This window comes from Bidens hawaiensis, unplaced genomic scaffold, assembly GCF_021521415.1.
Source record: "Bidens hawaiensis isolate Kalapana, Puna unplaced genomic scaffold, B.hawaiensis_p1.1 tig00020883_1, whole genome shotgun sequence".
Lineage (NCBI taxonomy): Eukaryota > Viridiplantae > Streptophyta > Magnoliopsida > Asterales > Asteraceae > Bidens > Bidens hawaiensis.
The window spans coordinates 82,235-88,974 of record NW_027493211.1 but is presented as its reverse complement, the minus strand read 5'-3'; the positions used below and the strand labels follow the sequence as shown (position 1 = coordinate 88,974).

At 38.6% G+C, this 6,740-nt stretch overlaps 1 pseudogene; it reads right to left on the bottom strand.

Annotated features, from left to right (window-relative positions):
- Positions 1-2,341: 2,341 nt before the first annotated feature.
- On the bottom strand, positions 2,342-3,821 carry LOC143561877 (3-ketoacyl-CoA synthase 1 pseudogene; annotated as a pseudogene).
- Between the last annotated feature and the right edge of the window lie 2,919 nt (positions 3,822-6,740).

Sequence of the window (6,740 nt, the reverse complement as noted above, 5' to 3'; positions counted from 1 at the left end):
ATATGTCCTGGTGTGCCACAGTGGTAACATGTTTGCCTCTTAATATATGTAGCACCCAATGATTTATAAACACATGGAGATCCGTAGGATCTATGAGGACGAAACTGTCCTTGTTGTGCTGATTTCTTACGTGCCTTTTCTTTGTTGCCACAACTCTGTGTATTATTATTAGTACAATTTTGAGTTGTGTCATCTGAGTTTGATGACACGTTAGAAAAGGATTCATTTTCACTAGCCTGAACCCCTTTACTATCAGAAGCAACATCATTTACTCTATCAGAAGCAACATCATTTAATATATGTGCACATGAAGTAGAAGCATCAAAATTATTCACACATTTAAAAAACAGGCTTGATTTCCTCTAGGCATCCTGATCCAACAGTTTCAGATTGAACATGTATACCATACTTCATGTCTTTTATCTTTTCCTCCATTCTTTGGTAACAGGGGTAGGGACATAATTGTGGTTGTAAGGTGGGGGAACTTGACTGTATCATATTCCCTCACCTTCATTTTCCTTCCACCACAATTGGTTTTCAATCATTGAGTTAACTACTTTACTGGAACCATCGAATTTTTTAAAATCAAGTTGAGCCCTTTCAAACTTATTAGTTAGATTCAAGATTTCTAACTTGGAAGCTTCCAGTTGAGTAGTTAACTCAGAAATTTCTTGTTTGGCATCTAGATAGTGACAGCCTTTTATACTAAGATCAGACTTAAGTTTTTTAAAACCTTTTTCATTCTTTTTAAGTATGAAATTTTCTGATTTTATTATTTCCATATCTCTACTTAGGCTATCATTATGAAGCTTATACATTTCTATTTTCTCACCACAATTTAAAGAACGTGGTTTAAAACTTATCTCAGATGGATTTTGATATACTTCTTGTGAGGGAGCAGACTGATTAAGAGTACTTCCAATCATTGAGATGAGTTGTGGAGAATCTGTTGAGAAATTAAAGAGATTAAACTGATATTCCCGCCAAAATTTCTCGAAAAAATATGATCGCCAAAATTCTCAAGAAAGATGTCCCACTCAAAAGAGGCGTCTAGGAAAAATTTCGTTCAAGACAAATTTTTCGATTTTTGCCGCCAAAAATTCACCGAAAATCACCCAGAAAAAAATTGTTTTCGCCAAAATTTTCAAAAATGAATTTTTACTTACAAGCCCAAAGTAAAGCCCAAAGCCCACCGAGATCCTTATGGATCTCGGTTTACATACATAGCCCAATGCAAAACCCAATAAAGATAGAACTAAGTTCAAACCACCAAATATAGACCCAACAGTGACCAAGTTGGGTGACTAGTATAAATACATGTAAAAACTTAGTGTTAGATACAACAACATAAACACAACAATCACCGCCATCACTACCAAAGATATTGTAATCAGTTTTTTGAGCTACATTTTCTAGTTATGATATAAGTCGGTTATTTATAAGTTGTTCGTTAATTATTGTTTATCATTCTTGAATCAGTACCAAAAATTTCATTATACAACATACTCATGATGCTTGATTTTTTTTATCAAAACTTGAAGAGCACCTTGGTAATTACCTCAAGAACCCATGGATTTGAAGAGAGAGAGGCTTGGAGATAGATGAATGTTGCATGCAAATGATCTGAGGATGTCTAGAAGGTAATTTTATTTCAGGGGGGGGGGGGGGGGTAGTAAAGACAAGCTTGGAGGTGGTGCATGCCACATAACTAGGCATGTGTTACAAAGATGCAAAGCTCGGATTAGACGTACCATTTGAACTCCGAACCTTTAGACCGGGCTATCTAATCTCTTTTCGTCAAAAATATCCATACCACATTAAACAGGGTATCTGACCATTAGACGGTCCATGTAACAAAAATTTTCAGAAAAATAACATTCATTTTTTAAGTTCACGAGAATGCATTTGCTTTCAAATAAGTTAGGCCTACCAACACGTTATAGTGGATAGCCTTAGCTCGTGATAGTGGAAATCTTGGCTAATAGTATTATTAGATTATGGAAGGCGTTGATGCTGGCCTAACTCGATACACGCGGATAAAGACCCATATCAAATTTTCATTTATTTTTCTTGATAATTTTTATTTTTTTATAAACCGAATTCATAAACAAATAGACATTGACATTTAGTAGCCTCTTGATGGTCATTAAAATGTTGCGTTTTAATGAGTTATAACCTTTTAATGGTTCAGAGATAGCCCCTTAGCCATTCAAACTTAATGTTACCTTTTAACTATTAAGAGATTATGAATCATCAAGAGGTTGACTATTAAAAAGCTACCAAACAGCACATTAATACATACATTGGTATTTATATTTATATATTTAAAGAGGGCTTGCATTTATCCATTATCCGTAGTCCTAACCAATATAGACTTGACCGGGTACTGACTAATGCAGTCAGACCATGCTTCCCCTATGCAACCACCCGGAGTAACAGTCTTCAACGCTCGCCAAACCACACTGTTACACTTGAAACCTGACCCGAATGCAATCTGCCAAACACGATCCCCGATCCCCCTTCGAAACCCGACCTTTAGCCTCCATGTAACCCAACTCATACCAACTAGAACTACTTGACGTGTTGCCAAACCGGTACAACGTCATCCTCGATGGCTCCATATCCCACTCCGTTAGATTCAAATTCTTCTGAACCTCGTTCAGCCCCGCTTTACCACCAGGATGTACACAAAAATGCTCGAAAGCAAGCTTGAAGTTGGGTATGTATGGTTTCACTTTCATCTTTAATATCTTCTTTTTCACAAGAGTAACTAAAAATAACAACTACTCGGAATATGGTAATACCAAAGGTCCTAAAGTTGTTATGTTTGTCTTTAGGGCTTTTCCCGCAACCGTCACTAGTTCCCGGGAAATTGAAACTCCTATAATACCCTTATCATCTTCTCTATGTTGCACGCTGTTGTAGCTATTATTATCTGCTGCCTTTTGGGTTCGGACCGTATGAACTAACTCGTATTTGGATCTGGATCGATCACTATTCTTGTTGGAGAGCATCACCGTAACACCACCCATCCGGAAAAGGCAGTTGCCTAAAACCATGGAGCGAACATTTCCCAAGTACCATAAGAGTGTGAAGGGCTCAATGCTCAAAACAACAGCGCACATATCGCGGTGAGTCTTGAGGAGAGTTCGAGCTAAATCGATAGAAACAAGACTCGCACTGCAGCCCATCCCACTCAGGTTGTAGCTCAAGATTTCAGGTTTGAGCTTGTAACGCTTAATGATCATGGAGGTTAGAGACGGGTTAGGGACGAATGTACTGCTGTTTACAATCAGAATACCAATATCTTGTGGTGCGACTCCAGTCTTCTGAAACAAAGAGTCGAGCGCACCATACATGACCATGTGGGCCTCAGTGAAAGCTGTCTCCCAATTTAATATTGGGGGATTAGCCGCAGGCCCAGGGGGGACATATGTTTGATTCCCTAATCCGGAACTGGATATGATGCGACGTTGAAAATGCATTGTATCTTGATTATAAACCCCAATGTTTTGGGCCATTTCCAGGAGGCTGTTCGAGGACATTTTAAGGTGGTCATCGGGTTGGAAGCAACTGAAGTCGACAAGATAGGTCGGCCTTGAACGTTTTGATAAGTAAACTCGTAAGAAGTGAAGGAAAGTGAGAGTGAGAGCTGAAGGGAGCAGAAGTGAATAGCCATGGCTAACTTTGATGTATTTGACGTCTAAATCTTGTAAGAAACATGTTACCTTTTGATGGAGTTTGATGGTAACTTCGGCCATTAAGAGATAAAAGATTAAACAGGCAGTGAGCTACAATTGACTGAAGAACTTTATTTGTTAAGTAATTTGTGATAACTGTAGAAGGGAGGATATATAGAGTCATTAATTAGTTATCATTTATGGAAAGTTAGCTAAGGGGATAGGCAGCGGCTATTTTACTGTGTATATCTTTTGAAACGGGTAGTTTATACGCACGTGACATTTGAACATCTATCAATTAAAATGTGACTCCACTACATAATTAAATTGTTTGTTTTAAGTATCTAGACTTTTAACAAATTTCCCCCTTTTTTTTAATTCTGGATAATATTTTTGTCCGTTATTGATATTTAAAAATATTATGTCAAAAAATAGTAAGCTTTGATCAGCAACTCACAAACAAGTTATCCACTACAATCAACTACATAAACACCATAACAAGATACAACCAACCTCCTGTCGGAAAGAAGAGAATACATGAAAGAATATTATGAGGATTTCCAGCCCATCACATCCTGTTTTACAGCTAAGACTCCAGCTCAGCCATTTATTGTCTTTCCTTTTATTCTTGTTTCAATATTCTATAAACTGGGCATATGTATTTGTAATCAAAGATAACTCAGTAATCAAAAAACCCTAATTTGATCTATATTGTCCTCTATACCTGATGATATGGTATCAGTGTTTCTGATTCTTGAACACTTTGCTCATCATCTACAATCTATCCCAATCATCTACAATCAAAATCAAACTCCGGAAAATTAAACAAACAACCGCGGCATCCACCGCCTCCGCCGCATCTACCGTTAACAACCACCGTTACAATTCCGACCACTCCACCGTCACCGAACATTCCCTCCACCAGATCCATCAACACTTGATCAATCGCTAGCGTTGAATCAGAAGAAGGAAAAAGCTATCTTGTGGTTGTCTTGTGTTTGAAAAAAAAGGGGAAGTTTTTTCTTTAAAAAAAAAAACCTTTACTTTGCAAATGGTTAATCACATGAACTATGAGTTGTTGAAAGACTATTCGTCAACAAGTGGGGGAGCCTATTTAACAACACAGAAAAGCAATGATCATGTCAGTCCTTGGATTTTTGATTGTGGAGCCACTGATGACGTACGAGCCATCAGACTTCGTCTCTACAAAGAAACCGAACAGAACCCACATCAAAACTGCAAATTGTGAAAATGCTTTAGTAAAAGGAGGAGGAACTGTCGAAATATCTCCCAATTTGAGATTGTCAAATTGTTTATATGTTCCTTAGCTAACACACAAATTGTTGTCAATAAGTCATGTTACAAAGGAACTCAATTGCACAGTTCTAATGCACCCTCATTTTTGTATCTTACAGGACATCAGAACTGGAAAGATAATTGGGCGTGGCACTGAACGACATGGCTTATACTATGTGGATGAGGTGACTCGATCAGGGACTGTGATGCTTGCTCATGGAACAAAAAGTAGAGAAGCATGGCTTTGGCATAGGAGACTAGGGCATCCTTCCGTTGGGTATTTACGTCTTTTACTCCCTGAACTCTTCCCGTCCAACAGTACATTAGACTGTGAAACATGTGCCTTAACCAAAAGTCATAAAAAACCATTCAAACCAAGTAACACTAAAGTCAGTGACCCTTTTACACTAATACATTCAGATGTTTGGGGTTCAGCTGAAACTAATAGAGGTCAAAATTTTCGTTTTTTTTCTATTATTTGTTGATGATTGTACCTGGATGACGTGGGTGTACTTTTTAAAACACAAATCTGAATTCTTTGACAAATTCAAATTGTTTTACACCATGATCCAAACTCAATTCAAAACCAACATTCAGATCTTACGATCTGATAATGGAGGAGAGTACGTTAATAACTCCATGAAACAATTCATTCAAGATAGAGGAATGATTCACCAAACCACTTGCCCAAAACACCCCGAACAGAATGGTGTAGTTGAGCGGAAAAATGGTATTCTAGTAGAAATGGCCCGAGCTCTTATGCTTGAATCCAAAGTCCCTAAATCTTTTTGGCCCGAAGCTATAGCCACAGCTGTCTACCTCCTTAACCGTTTACCAACCAAAGCCCTTGACCTAAAAACTCCCCTAGATACCTTATCCACATTTACCAAACTACCCCCACTCTTACCTTACCACCTCGAGTCTTTGGGTGTACAGCTTTTCCTCATATACCCAAAACCGAACGATCCAAACTTGACCCATGTGCTGAGAAATGTGTCTTTGTTGGTTACGGGGTGAATCATAAAGGATACCGATGTATAACCCATTACGACGTCGTGTGATTACCACTGTCAACTGCGACTTTCTTGAAACAGAATATTACTATCAGTCCCATCTCAGTGGTGGTCAGGGGGAGATAGAGCATGAGGACTCACTGAGTTGGTTAAAATGGATTCCATCCGCAAGCGAAGACGAGTCATGTCATACATGTACACATACTAAGGAGTCACCAAAGCCTGTCGGAAGTCTCACCCAAGAATCATCCAGACTGGTGTTCGAGGTAAGTGACTCTCCAAACCTTGAAAATATGCCTGAATCTGATCCGGTTATCACTAACAACCATGAAAGTCCCGAGACAATGGAACAGGTGGAGATTGCTGAGCAGAACAACGCAGTCCAAGGAGACGCTGAATCAACTGAACAACATGATGTAGGCTCCGGAACAACACTAGGAACATACGTTTTACCTCCTAGAGCCAATAGAGGGGTTCCTCCAAAACGGTACTCCCCATAAAGGGAAACCAGAAATTCAAGGTATCATATAGCTAATATGGTTGATGGGAACTGATCTAGCAGCGCAAAAGCATTTGTTACCTCCTTATATTCAGAACAAATACCAAGTTCTGTAAAGGAAGCTCAGGGTAAGAAGAATTGGAGAGAAGCTATGGAAACGGAAATGCATGCTCTTATGAAAAACAACACGTGGGAGAAGTGCATTCTTCCTAAAGAAAAGAAAACAGTTGGATGTAGGTGGGTATTCTCAAT